The sequence below is a fragment of the Ceratotherium simum genome, chromosome 18 (assembly GCF_057802395.1).
Source record: "Ceratotherium simum simum isolate JZ-2026a chromosome 18, ASM5780239v1, whole genome shotgun sequence".
Lineage (NCBI taxonomy): Eukaryota > Metazoa > Chordata > Mammalia > Perissodactyla > Rhinocerotidae > Ceratotherium > Ceratotherium simum.
In genome coordinates this window covers 59406599-59421501 of record NC_141917.1, presented here as the reverse complement: position 1 = coordinate 59421501, position 14903 = coordinate 59406599, and the positions used below count along the sequence as shown (strand labels likewise).

General features: G+C 44.3%; 1 protein-coding gene and 1 pseudogene across 2 annotated transcripts in view; both read right to left on the bottom strand.

Moving 5' to 3' along the window:
* The window catches only part of LOC147914666 (ral guanine nucleotide dissociation stimulator-like), a 30926-nt gene extending 24045 nt beyond the window's left edge, over nt 1-6881 (bottom strand). Inside the window, exon 1 of the mRNA XM_087443706.1 lies at nt 6802-6881. The gene's annotated coding sequence lies outside the window, so the exon portion shown is untranslated. The remainder of the gene's footprint in view (nt 1-6801) is intronic.
* A 3542-nt stretch (nt 6882-10423) lies between these two features.
* Nucleotides 10424-14903, bottom strand: part of LOC147914665 (peroxynitrite isomerase THAP4-like) — a 52468-nt pseudogene continuing 47988 nt past the window's right edge. The window contains exons 2-6 of the transcript XR_015555065.1: nt 13938-14022; nt 13535-13672; nt 11082-11625; nt 10581-10661; nt 10424-10437 (exon numbers count right to left, since the gene is read on the bottom strand). The product of XR_015555065.1 is annotated as a peroxynitrite isomerase THAP4-like (transcript). The remainder of the gene's footprint in view (nt 10438-10580; nt 10662-11081; nt 11626-13534; nt 13673-13937; nt 14023-14903) is intronic.

The following is a 14903-nucleotide window of genomic DNA, read 5'->3' as shown; positions in this document are numbered from 1 at the left end:
TGACTGTGAAGGCTTTGGTTTGCTAAAGCCAGTCTGTAAAGAGTGGAAGAGGTGCCTACTTCCTCAAATTTGCAGACACCAATGGAGGCCACAAGGATCATGAATAATCAAAAACCCATGACACCACCAAAGAAAAAGAATAAAACTCCAATGACTGACCAAGCAATGGAGGTATAGGAACTATGTGACAAAGACTTCAGAACAACCCTCTTTGAGAAATTCATAAAACTCTAAGGAAACATAGATAGACTACTAAATGAAATAAGGAAACAGTGCATGAACAAGTGAGAAGTTCACTATAGAAACAGAAATCATTAAGGAAAAACAAACAGAAATCCTAGAGTTGAAGAACACAATGACTGAACTGAAGAATTCAATAGAGAGCTTCTAAATCAGATTCAACTATAACAAGAAATAATTAGTGAACTAGGAGATGTGTCATTTGTAATCATCCAGTCAAAGAAGCAAAAAGAAAAATGGGAATGGATAGGAATGGGGAAAGGCAGTGTGAATTATGGGATACCATGAAAAGAAATAGATAAGCATTATTAAAGTACCAGAGGAGAAGACAGGGATAAAGGAAAAGAGTGTTTACTTAAAAAAAATAGCAGCTGACACCTTCCCAAATCTGGAGAGAGATTTACACATCCAAGGTCCTGAAGCCGATCTGTCAACCTAAAATTTAAAACTAAAACTTTCTTCTCCAAGACACATTATAACAAAACTATCTGAACTCAAAAAAAGGATCAAACAACATGATCAAGTTCAACATGATGCAAATCAATGAATGTGATACACCACATTAATAGAATGAAAGATAAAAATCACAAAATCATCTCAATCGATGCAGAAAAAGCAGTTTGACAAAATTCAACAGCCATTCATGATAAAAACTCTCAATAAAGGGTTACAGAAAGAACATACCTGAACATAATAAAAGGTTTACATGACAAAACCCACAGCTAACATCATATTGAACAGTGAAAGGTTGAAAGCTTTCTTGCTAAGACAAAGAACAAGACAAGGGTGCCCAGTCTCAACACCACTCTTCAACATACTGCTGCAAGTCTCACCCAGAGACATTTGGCAATGAAAAGAAATAAAATACATCTAAATTGGAAATGAAGAATCAAAGTGGTCTCTGTTTGCAGATGATATGATTTTATATAGAGAAATACCTAAGGACTCCCCCCCAAACTGTTAGGACTAATAAACGAATTCACTCAAGCTGCAGGAGACAAAATCAACATATAGAAATCTGTTGCCTTTCTGTACACTAACAATGAACTATCTAAAAAAGATATAAAGAAAAAATCCTATTTACAATAGCATCAAAAACAGTAAAATACTCATAAATAAATTTAACCAAGAAGGTGAAAGATCTAGACACTGACAACTATAAGACATTGATGAAAGAAATCAAAGACACAGAGAAATGAAAAGATATCTTATGTTCATGGATCAGAAGAATTAATATTGTTAAAATGTCCATGCTACCCAATGCCATCTCAAGATTCAATGCAATTCCTATTAAAATTCCCATGACATTTTTCACAGAAATAGGACAAACAATCCTAATATTCATATGGATCCACAAAAGACCTCCAATAACCAAAACAACCCTGAGAAAGAAAAAGCTGAAGGCATCACATTCCTGATTTCAAATTTTATTACAAATCTATAGTAATAAAAACGGTAATGATACAGGTATAAAAAGAGACACATAGACCAATAGAACAGAATCAAAGGCCCAGAAATAAAACCACACACATACACTTTGCTAACAGTTGATGAGTCAGCTAAGAAGACTCCATGGGGAACAGATAGTTTCTACAATAAATGGTGTTGGGAAAACTGGATAACCACATGCAGAAAACTGAAATTGGACCCCTATTTTACAACACTCTAAAAATAATCCCAAATTGAATTAAAGACTTAAATGCAAGACACCAAATATAAAACAACTAGAAGAAAATATAGAGAAAACAGCCCCAAGAAACTCATCTTGACAATGATTTTTTTGGATATAACATCAAAAGTGCAAACAACAAATGTAAAACTTAACAAGTGGGATGACATCAATCTAAAAATCTTCTGCACAGCAAATAAAATAATTGGCAAACTAAAGGGGTTAATATCCACAGTATATAAGAAACTCTTACAACTCAACAGCAAAGAAACCAACAAAACAATATGAAAATGGTCAAAGGACCTGAATAGATACTTTTCCAAAGAAGACATAAAAATGGTTAACAGGTACATGAGAAGATGCTCGTAATCACTCATCATCAGGGAAATAAAATCAAAACTACAATGAGATATCACCTCACACCTGCTAGAATGGTTATTTTCAAAGAGACAACAGACAACAAGTGTTGGCGAGGCTGTGTAGAAAAGAGAACCCTGTGCACTGTTGGTATGAATGTAAATTGCTACAGTCACTATGGAAAAAATATGGAATTTTCTCAAAAAAATAAAAATAGAAATACTATATAAATGAGCAATTCCCCTTCTGGTTGTATATCCAAAGGAAATGAAGTCACTATTCTGAAGAGATATCTGCACCCCTATGTTCATTTCAGCATTAATCACAAACTGAGGACGTGGACACAATCCATGTGTCCATCAATGGATAAATAGATAAAGAAAATGTCAGACATATGTATATATACATGAAATATATAATGGAATATTATTTAGCCATGCAAGAGAATGAAATCCTGCATTTTGTAACAACACAGATGGAACTTGAGGCATTACGCTAAGTGATATAAGTCAGACAGACAAAGACAAATACTATATATTCTCACCCATATGTGAAATCTAAAAAAGCCCAACTCAAAGGAATAGAGGCTAGAATGGTGTTTGCCAGGACCTTGGGCGTGGGGGAAAGGGGGAGAGGTAAGTCAAAGTGCACAAATTTCTAGCTGTAAAATGAATAAGTTTTGGGGATCTAATGTACAGCATGGTGACCATAATTAACAATAATATATTATAGACTTGAAAGTTGTTAAGAGAGTAGATCTTAAAAGTGATCGCTAGAAAAAACAAGTTAATTATGTGAGGGAATGGAGGTGCTAACTCACTGTATTGTGGTAATCCTTTCACAAATCATCATCTTGAACACCTAAAACTTACATGTGTTATATGTCACTAATATTTCAAGAAATCTAAAAAAAAAAATCTCTCAACAAAGTAAAACCCAGGACCATATGACTGCAGTGGTGAATTCTACCAAACATATAAAGAAGTTTTAAAAACAAGCCTTCTTACACTCTGTCAAATATTGAAAAAGAGAGAACACTTCCAAACTCATTTTACGACGCCAGCATTACCCTGATACCAACACTAGACAAGGACACTAAAAGAAAATAAAATTACAGACCATTACCCCTGATGAACATAGATGCAAAAATCCTCAACAAAATACTAACAAATTGAATTCAACAGCGTATTAAAAGAATTATACACTACCACCAAGTGAAATTTATTCCTGATATACAAGGGTAGATTAACACACAAAAATCGATCAATGTAATATGCAACATCAAGAAAATGAAGGGGAAAAAACATGACCATCTCGATTGATGCACAAAAACCATTTGACCAAATTCAACACCCTTTCATGATAAAACACTCGAGAAACAAGGAATAGGAGGAAAAACACACAGCAAACACAAAACTCAGTGATGGAAGACTGAAAGCTTTCCCTGAAAGCTCTAAGATCAGGAACAAGGCAAGGATGCCCACTTTCACCACTTCTATTCAACACAGTACTGAAAGTTCAAGCCAGAACCATGAGGCAATAAAAATAAATAAATAAAAGTCATCCAAATTGGAAAGAAAGAAGTAAAATGGTCTCTGTTTGAAGATGATATCATCTCATATGTAGAAAATCTGAAAGACTCCACAAAAAGCCGTTTGATCTAACAGAGAATTCAGGAAAGTAGCAGGATACAAAGTCAATACACAAAAATCAGTTGCATTTCTATACATGAACCGGGAGCTCTCTGAAAAGGAAATTACAAAAACAATTCATTTATAATAGTATCAGAAAGAATAACATGCTTAGGAATTAACTTAACCAAGGAGGTGAAAGGCTTGCACCATAAAAACTACAAAACATTTCAGAAAGAAATTAAAGAAGACATACATAAATGGACACACATCCCATATTCATGGATTGGAAGGTTTAGTATTGTTAAAGTGTCAATATTACCCAAAGCAGTCTACAGATTCAATGTAATCCCTATCCAAATCCTAATGATGTTTTTTGCAGAAATAGAAAAACCCGTCCTAAAATTCACATGGAATCTCAAGGGACTCAGAATAGCCAAAACAATCCTGAAAAAGAAGAACAAAACTGGAGGACTCACATTTCCTGATTTCAAAACTTACTACAAAGCTACAGTAATCAACAGTATGGTATTGGCATAAAGACAGACATAGAGACCAATGGCATAGAATAGCGAGCCCAGAAACAAACCCTCACATATATGGTCAAGTGATTTTTGACAAGGGTGCCAAGACCATGCAATGGAGAAAGGTTTCTTTTCAACAAATGGTGCTGGGAAAACTGGATATCTGCATGCAAAAGAATGAACTTGGACCCTCATCCAACACCATATACAAAAATTAACTCAAGGATATAAATGTAAGACCTAAAATAAGAAAACTCTTAGAAGAAAACAGGACAAAATCTTTATGACACCGGACTTGCCAATGATTTCTTGGATATGACACCAAAGGCACAGGTAACGAAAGAAAAACAATGGACAAATTGGACTCCATGAAAATTTTATAAGTTGGTACATCAAGAGGCACTGTGCATAGAGTAAAAAGGCAACCCACAGAGTGGGAGAAAATATTTGCAAATCATATTTCTGACAAGAGACTGGTGTCCAGAATATACAGAGATGTCCTAAAACTAAACAACTATAAACAAGCCAATTCAAATATGGGCAAAGGACTTGAAGAGACAGTTCTCCAAAGACTTATGAATGGCATATAAGCACATGAAAAGACGCTCAACACCACTAATCATTAGGGAAATGCAAATCAAAACCACAATGAGACACCACCTCACACCCACTAAGATGAGTGCTACAGGAAAGACAGAAAACAACATGTGTTGGACAGGATGCGGTGAAATGGGAATCCGTGTACACTGTTGATAGGAATGTAAAATGGTGCAGCCGCTATGGAAAACAGTATGAATGTTCCTCAAAAAATTGAACATAGAATTATCACATGATCCAGCAATTCCACTTCTGGATATACACCCAAAAGATCTGAAAGCAGAGCCTTGAAGAGATATTTGTACACCCATGTTCATAGCAGTATTATTCACAATAGCTAAAACGTGGAAACAACCCCAGTGTCCACTGACACATGAATGGATACACAAAATGTAGTATATCCATACAACAGAATATTATTCAGCATTACAAAGGAAGCAAATTCTGCAATATGCTACATGTGTATTAACCTTGGGGACATTATGCTAACAGAAATAAGCCAGTCACAAAAAGAAAAATACTGTATGATTCCACTAACATGAGGAACTGAGAGTAGTCAAAATCACAGAGATGGAAAGTGGAATGGTGGCTGCCAAGGGCTGGGGGGAGGGGAGAAGGGAGACTTACTGTTTAATAGGTATAGAGTTTCAGATTTATAAGAGTTATGGGGATGAATGGTGGTGATGACTGTGCAACAGCGTAAATGTATTTAACGCCACTGAAGTATACACTTAAAAATGGTTAAGATGTCACACTTTTTGTTATGTATATTTTAACTCAATATACAAAAAGGAAAAAAAAAAGAAATTAGGTATCAAGCCACAAAAAGACATAGTGGACTTTTAAATACATATTGCTAAGTGAAAGAACCCAACTGGAGAAGGCTATATACTCTGTTCCATAGTTTTCATATATTTCAATTACCTGACATTCTAGACAACGCAAAACTATAGAAACAGTATAAAGATCAGTGTTGTCAGGAGTTGGAAGGCAAGGGATGAAGAGGCAGAGCACAGAGATTTTAGGGCAATCCAACTCTTCTGTAGGATACTGTCATGGTGGATACATGAGATTATGCATTTGTCAAAATCCAAGTACGTGACAGTGAGACAGTGAACCTTAATGTAAACCACCGACTTGGTTACGAACACTGTATCCGCATCAGCTCCTCACTTGTAAGGAATGAACCGCACTAACACAGGTGGTCATGCAAGATGTTAACAGTAGGGGAAACTGTGGGGGAGGAGGGAGAAATGCTCTGCACTATCTGCTGAATTTCTCTGTCCATCTAAAACTTTCCTAAAAACAATCTATTAATTAAAAATTAATCAATGGAAGGTAGGGAGTGGGTAGAAATATGGAGGAAACAAGAATATCAGAATATTAATAAATGTTGAAGCTGGGTAATAGGGACATGCGGGGCTATCACACTTTTCTGTTTAATTTGTGAATGTTCAAGGTTTTCCACAATAAATCATTTTTAAAGCTCCAGATTAAATCTAGATTGTATGTACAAAGAATCAAAGAATGTGAAGAAAACAGATATTTTTGAAGCAAGTGCTCAAGGGGTACACTGAGGGAACGTGCAATCACACTGGATAGAGAGTGAACGTCCTGGTTCCACCAGGAAGGATCAGAGCTCAGTGAGCAAGGCAGGGGACAGCACAGTCAGGAAAGTGACAGATAATGAACACGGAAAAATTTTCGCCCTCACTGGTCACAGAAATGCCAACGATGGGCCCTGACAGAACTGCCAGAGGATTTACAACGTTGTGACATTCACAGTTAGAGTGGGCTCAGGGACAGTGTACCACGTCCTGTGAGAAGGCCAATCATCACCTGCTTTCTGGAGGGCAAACCTCTCGAACCCGGGAACTTGCAGGCCACTGGCCCGGCTGTTCTGTTATATGGAATCTGTCCACAAACAAAGGTATTGGGTAAAGATGATGGACTGAATAAACACATGTAGAGCCCCCTTGACATAAAGTCCCTAAAAAGTGACCCAAAGATTCCTTGATTGATGAACAAATTCATAATAGCCCTGAGAACCATCAAGAGAGCCGACATTTTGAGGAAGACATCAAAGAGAGACAGCAGCTGGTGACCAGGGACCCCAGTGGGGAGCTCCTGGTGGGCCATGGAAACCAAACCAGGGAGCCCTCTCCCTCTCTCCCTCCTCCCCCTGCTGCTCACCTAACACCTCCTGCATTGCCTCTCCACTCCCAGCCACTGCCCACATCACACTCCAGGAACACAGGAACAGAGGCACAGGGTGCCCTTTCCACCAGCACATCAGTCCTTTTGCTCTCTGCACCTCCCCAGGCAGTGAAGCCCAGCCCTGCACCTCCTCAGGGCCCAGCTTGCTCCTCCCTGACCCTCAGGCTCCTCCTCTCCATCCGGTCCTACCTGCAGCAACTGTTAGCTCATCTCCACCTTACAAACAAATCTCTCCCTTGGACGCATGCTCCTTTTTGGCTACTGTCCACTTTCCTGACTCCCCTTCATGGCTAAACCTCTTAAGTAAAGTGTCTCATCCCTACTGCCCTCCCATGGCCCCCCTTCACCCACTCTAGACCCAGCTTCATTCCCACCCTCTCAAGGAGACTGAGGTCACCAGTGATCCCATGTGGCCGAGTCCAGCCATCTTTTCTCCATTCTGATCAGAGCTGTATCCGACCCAGCTGAGCACCCCTCCTTTCTGCAATGCCCTTTTCCCCTCGTGGCTCCTGCGACTCCATGCTCCACCTTTTGAGTGTCCTTTCCTGGACCCTCTTCAGCTGCACCTCTGCAAACACTGCCTGCTCCTAGGCTGGGCCCTGGTCCCTTCTACAGCTGCAGTGTCTCCAGGAAACCTCATTCAATTCCATGGTTTTAAACATCTCTGACCTCATCCTGACTCTGCAGACACAATGATGCAACTTTAAGAGGTTAGGTGCTGGCTCCCCAGTGTCGGCACCTAAGAAGTATCTCAGACTCGATTCCTCTCAAAATTTTACTGTCATATGAGTTCAAAAATAGCATCAAATATTTCCATAAAGGAGGAAAAATTTGGCAACAATAAATAGTAGTGAACAAAGTAACCAATAAAAAGTCTACTTCATATAACGATTGTTGCTTGATGGGGAAAATAAGAATATAGAACTAAGTAAGATCAGACAGTCTTGAGCCGGGGAGTGGAAGGTGATGTGTTGGGAGTGTAGAACACAGGAACTGATCAACTCTAAGCCTTTACAGAAAGAGAGGCAGAAATGGTTGTTCCTAAAAGCTGAAAGACACCCACTAGAAGAATAGAAAAATCATGAGAAAGCCTAACAAATTAAAAATTAAATTAAATGGTAGACTCAAATTCCAATTTATCGATAATCACAATTGTAAATGGATCAAATTGCTCTATAAAAAGATGAAGGCTCTCAAGTTGAGTTAAAATATAGTTATAAAATAAAGGGATATAATATGGTTGAAAATAAGGAGATAAAGAAATAAGACTTTAAATGGGACAAAAAGGGGTTCTCTGTGTTGATAACTGTCAGGAACACTTATACACCTAACAATATGGTCTTGAAACATAAAGAAAAACTGGACAAACAAGAAGACACAGGCACCTCCAGAATCACAGGGAAACCTACCTTACCTCTCTTAGAAATCCACAGGTCAAGTGATACAGTAAGTTAGGAAACAGATCTGATGATGAACACAAAAAAGCTAGATCTAGACTCAGCCCAAGGGACAACAACATAAGCAACTAGTGGAGAGGAAACATTCTTCTCAAACCACAATGAAACAGTCATCACAATGGACTGTGTGCTAAGCCACAGTGAAATCTCTAAAGAGTCCAAAAAGCAGAGATCTATAAGTGACCATATTACCGGACCTTAAAGCAATAAAAGTAAAAAATAATCACAAAATATTGGCTCCCCTCCCCCAACCTATCCACTTGAAAATCTATCCAAACCCTTCTAAATCTCTCAGGTTAAAGAGGGAATCCAGACAGACAGGACAACCTCTTTAGAAATGAATAGCAATGAGAGGAGCATGAGACAAATCTATGGCGTGGGGACAAAGGGACAGAAGAAGGGACACAGCCTCCACTGCAGGTATCAGGGAATATCAACTGTACACGAAGAAGCTGAGCACTTCCCTCCAGGAGCCAGAACAACACCACAATAAAACCAACATCAGCAGAATGAAGTGAGGATTCACAAGACAGGAACAACAATGTAGACCTGAGCAATGGAGTCAAGGGCTGACTGTCTGGAAAGACCTGTAACAGTGAGAAACCTTGTGCAATCTGACCAAGAGGAACAGACAAAGGCACCAAACTGTACCATCAGGTACAAGAAACTACAGAAACAGCTTTAACGTGATAGGAGAACATAGGGGATAACTCTGACCAGGACATCAGCGGTCCTCAACTGGAGCTGTCCTTCCCCCGGGATGCATCCGGAAACACGCAGGATGGATTTTGTTTCTTGCTTTGTGTTTTCTTAATGGTTGTTGCCCTGAGGGTCCAGGAGTTCCTGAACAGCCTGTCACATAGAGCCGTTTCCCGCCTGAAGTGTTACTGACATCTGGGAAGACAAGCACTGATCCAGATTAAATGAACAATGTGGTAGGGAAATGTTTTCCATGGATGTATAACAGGCAAAAGATGGTACCCTCAATACATAAGGAATATCGAGAAACCAATGTTTACAAGGACTAAACCGTAAAAGAGCAGGAAAATCAGAAATATAGCCAATAAACACACCAACAATATATCCAACCTATTTGTACAGGTAGAGAAATATGTATGTAAAGCACAGGAAATAGTCTAGGAGATTACACACCAAATTTTACTACCAACAAGGAATAAAAGTTGGGAGGTAGGTGAGAAATAGGAGTTTTTACCACTTGTTAGCTTGTATATTTCTGGAGTGTTTTAATTTTTACAAAAGAGAATGTATTCTACTCAAAAAGATGTTTCAAATTTTAAAGAAATTATTAAAATGTTCAAAATGACTTCAGTTCAAGGATATTCATTAAAACATGAAGGGAAAGAACCCCCCCCATGACTTTAATAGTCTCCTGTAACTTTTCTAATAGTTTACTATGTCGATTTTATTTCACATTTAGATACTAACTCATTGGAATTTACATTTGTGTGAGGGATGCAACAGAAGCTGATTTTCTCCTGTTCAAGTGGAAAACCAACTATCCAGTCACCATTCATTGCGTAGGTCTGGCTTTCCCAGCTGACCTGCAATGCCTCCTTCCCCACCTGCTAAACCCCGACAGCTACCGCTGCCTCTCGAGCGCCCTAGAACTGGCGGGGTGAGCTCTGCAGCCTGGGCTCCCTGTCTGCGAGGGGCGGCTACCAGCAGAGCCTTCTCCCAAGACAGCAGCAGGCATGCTGCACACAGAAGTGCTCAGGGGCCATCTGCTGCGGAGCAGGAAACCCCTCATGATGAGCAGGCAGTGGGGGAGCCCCGAGCACCAGCACTGACCTCGGCTGGGGGCAGCAGGCTGCTAAGGCAGGGAGCCCCCTCCCTTCAGTTCGTGCAGCTCCTCCTGCAGCGTGTGCACCTGGCTGTCGGCAGCTGCCCCTCTTCAGATAGCTGTTCTTCTCCACCTGCTCCCGCAGGCGGCACCCATGCTCCAGTTCCCCTGGGAACAGAAGCAGTAGGAGTGCAGCAGTCGAGGAGATCTTGGGCCCCCAGTGCTGACAGGATGACGCAGCTGAGGGACGTAGGGCTGGTGTCGCTGTGCTTGCCCTGCACAGCTTCTGCGGCTGGCTTCAGGGTGACATCTGTTGGAGGGTGGAGGGGCTCTGGGAGGGTTTCTGAGGCATCATTGTGAATGATGAACTTGGGGGTTCTGGGCCAAGCTCTCATCAGGCCCCAGGCTGGTCCCGCTGCAGCTGGGCTCCACATCTCTCTTCAGCCTCTTTTGGTCAACAGCCTCTCAAGGGACAGATGGCCTCTCTTGAGTGTGCTCTGAGAAGAAACTGTAAGAAGGAAGCCAGCCAATAAATCTGCACACCCCGATCCTGAGGGATAAAGTCACCCACGGAAATGCCACTCTTACCCAGCAGGCCCTGGTTGGGAAGAGAGGGTCACATCGCCAGCATCTACAGCAGATGTGTTTGCATCTCCTTGGCTGCCTGATGCTGTGGAGGCCACACTGTCTCCTGGAGTTCCTTCCAGAGACTCTGCGCCCAATCCTGACTGGCAGCTTCCTGGGCGGCACTGGGTACAGGTTCACCCTGCAGAGCGGGTTACTTCCACTTGCGGGACCACGGCTGGGCCCTCAGCTTTTCCCTCAAGGACCACAATGAACCTGCAGCTCCTTTCCCATCTGCTTCACGGGCATGTTCCTCAGGCCCCCGGTGGCCTTCCTGGTGTCCTTTCTCCTGGGGCGGCTGTGGCCTTCAGCAGCCTCTTCTCAGTCAGGTGGAAGATGGAGGGCGTGGCCGTGGCTTGAGCACGTAGTACTGATCCTCCAGCCTTTCCTGGAGCTTTTTTTGGTGAAATATTCACTACAGACGAAAGAATGCTTAGTGGGGTCCAGTCACCCCCTGTGAACAGCTTTTAACCACTGGACCAGACGTTTTGAGCCCATTATGTGGAGCCTGCAAGGATAAATGAAAAAGTAATTAGAAAGAAATAATTAAATGTTTCCCCCTAAAATAATCAACTATAAAAGCAAAACAAGTGTTTTTGGGAACACCCACACCTGTAGCCACTTTGCCCATTTAAACCTTTAGTAAAGATTTAAGGAACACCTGCTTGCAACTTATTACTGGAATAGAAACATGAAAGACCCACTGTCTACCTTAAGGAGGTGACCGTCTGTAGGGCAGAGAAGGAAGGAAGGTGAGGACCTCCTCCCAGGCTGTGGTAAGTGCCCTGTAGGGACACAGACGTTCTGGCAGATAACACAGGATGGCATCAAGACAACAGGAAAGGCTTCAAGAAGCCTCAGAAATAGTTCTTAGAAGCTCATGGCTGCCCAATCCTCCTGCTGTCCCTAGGATGCAAGACTTTGGGTGCTAAAACGGGGAGGGTTGGTCCCCCTATTTCAAAGCCAGGCCAGGTGTTGGCCAGCAGAGCCTCCCAGGCACTCAGCAGGGCGCCTGGCCCCAGCTCTGCTCAAGCAGCTGAGGATGCGAGACCACCGCCAAGGGGAGGTCAGCCCCAAGAGCTGTGGATCTGTATTCCTCCTGTCCTCCCACTACCAGGAGGAAAGCTGCTTCCTGTACAAATCAACCAGCCCCTGCAAGGTACTGACCAAGACACTTCATAATCTCTTCTCCTCATTAAGGTAAAATCTCTATTTAGACCAAACTGTGCAAGTGGGGGGTTGGGGGGGTCTGTCCCGAGGTCTTTCTGTTCCACTTGAGGTCATCTAACCCCCCTGAGGCCACTGTGGACCAGACCAGGTGGATACTAGGTCCTCAGGGAGTTCCAAGCAACATGACTTTCTAACCTTTCTCAATGCTTTGTGACTAGTTACCAAAGGACCACCACCTCCTTTGCCCCAAGACCACGTTAAACAATGACACATGCCAAGAGCAACCTTCTCTGTAGTGCTTTGCCTCATTCTCAAAAACAGTAACAAAACTTTTGGGACACAGGCTCTCAAGGAAACCTCAAGAAAGCATGGTGGCTGACCTCTGAAACAAGCTCATGTTACTAGTTCTTTGGATAGATTGTAACAACTTCCAAATTAGAACAAACCATTGTAAACCTTCAATAAGACTACAGACAACAAGTGGCATTCAGGTCTTTCAAAATTCAATAACAACCTGCAACATGAAACAAAATGATCTGCCAGGAGGTTTTCAAAGTAGAATGTCTTCAGTGCACTGTTCTGGGACCTCCAGTGTGGAGTCCGCAGGAAAGGACTCATTGAACTAGCTGAATTCCAGAAGCCCTCATGAAGGGAGCCAGGCCAGGGGGAAGGCAAACCCCTCACCCTGCTGTGGGAGCCCAAGGAAGATGTGTAGAGAGGAGCCCCTTCACCGAGTCCCCGAGGTAAGCCTCCCGGTGAGGAGTGGGCCGTGCCCTCCTCCACCCAGGATGCTGTCAGATGCAGAGTCCAAGTCCACATGGTCAGCCTCCCTATGAGGAGTGGACTGTGCCCTGCTCCCCCAGGATGCTGTCAGATGCCCAGTCTGCAGGGTCAGCCTCCCCGTGAGGAGTGGGCCTCGCCCTGCTCCACCCAGGATGCTGTCAGATGCAGAGTCCCAAGTGTAAGTCTCTCCTTGAGGAGTGGGCTGAACCCTGCTCCTCCCAGGATGCTGTCCAAGTCCAAGTCCACAGGGTCAGCCTCCCTATGAGGAGTGGACTGTGCCCTGCTCCCCCAGGATGCTGTCAGATGCCCAGTCTGCAGGGTCAGCCTCCCCATGAGGAGTGGGCCTCGCCATGCTCCACCCAGGATGCTGTCCAAGTCCAAGTCCACAGGGTCAGCCTCCCCATGAGGAGTGGGCCTTGACCTGCTCTGCCCAGTATGCTGTCAGACGCCTCTCCAGCACTCACCTCCACCTGCAGAGCCTCCTTTCCCTGCACTGCCAGGAAGCTTCTAGCAACAGAGCATCTGGGAGGTGTATCCATCCAGCAGGTATAAGCTGCATTTGCTCAACCACATTCCTGATTGCAGAGATCAAGGCAGGCTCCCTGTCATCAAAAGAGCAGAAAAGTCACAGCAAATCCAAGAAGATAGTGACCTAAGGAAGAGCGTTTCCACACTACCCTGTTACTTGACATTGTTGGCACTAGCCCAAATCAGTGGAGAGCAGGGTGGCTGCAGGGTGGGGGTGAGAGGGTGGTGGAGGCCATAAGGTGGGCACTGGTGGCTGTGGGGTGGCCATGGTGGCCCAAGGTGCCCCGAGCAGAGACGGTGGTGCAGACCAAGGCTACACAGCACCCAGCGCTGACTCACCTGCTGGACAGGCCCCGACCACAAAGTGCTGCCCACCTCGGGCTGGACCTCATGGTGAGCTGACCGGGCAGTGGCGACCAGTTACCTGTGGAAGGAGAAGGTGGTTTCTCGTTGCCTGGCCAATGGGAGCAGTTCGTGGCCGCCCAACGATCACCATCCAAGGCCTCAGGCTGTTGCACCGCCAGGCTCCGTCCCCCTCCTCACCACCCCTGAGCAGAACCACCACGAAGGTAGAGCTCTGGGCAACACTCTATGGGATGTGGAACTGGTCCCTGTGGCCTACAGGACAGGAAGATGGCAGCACGTGCCCACCCGTCCTCCGTAAAGATAGATGGCTGCGCCTGTGGGCCTGGCAAAATGCCTGCTGCCGCACGCATCCTGGGGTCACGCTGCCTAAACACTTCCGTTCTGCTGCCCAATGGGTCGCTGCTGCAGTGCTCAGAGTGAACGACCCAGACAGTGGGGGAGCCGAAAGTGTGGCCCAGCCCTCCATGAGGGGACCCTCCATACGCAAAGATGGCGACCGATGCACTTCGGCCAGTACTTCTGGCCCCGCCTGCTTTGCTCAGCCAGATTGGACTTGGCGGCTGACCGTGCCATTGCGCTCATTCTCCCGGGCAGCCAGAAGAGGGACACGGGTGAGGGCATGCCCACCCGGGGTGGCCTGGGAGGCTGCGCTCACCTGAGTCCTTGGACACGGGGACTCGCAGGTGCGGTTTGGGGTGAGACCGTGGGGCGGAGTGGGGCCCTCAGGTGGAGTGGGTAGGGGCAGCACACATGGTGAGACCGGCGCATCTGACAGCCCAGTCCCTGCAGGTCTGGATGCTTTTCCTGTCTGGCTGCTGGAGCGGGAGGGGCAGCAGGGTGTCAGAGAGTGAAGGCAGGGCGCCAGTGGGGCTGGGGCACCGGCCTGGCAGGCCCACAGCAGGTGGGGTGGGAGGGGCAGCGGGGCATCAGGGAGGGGAG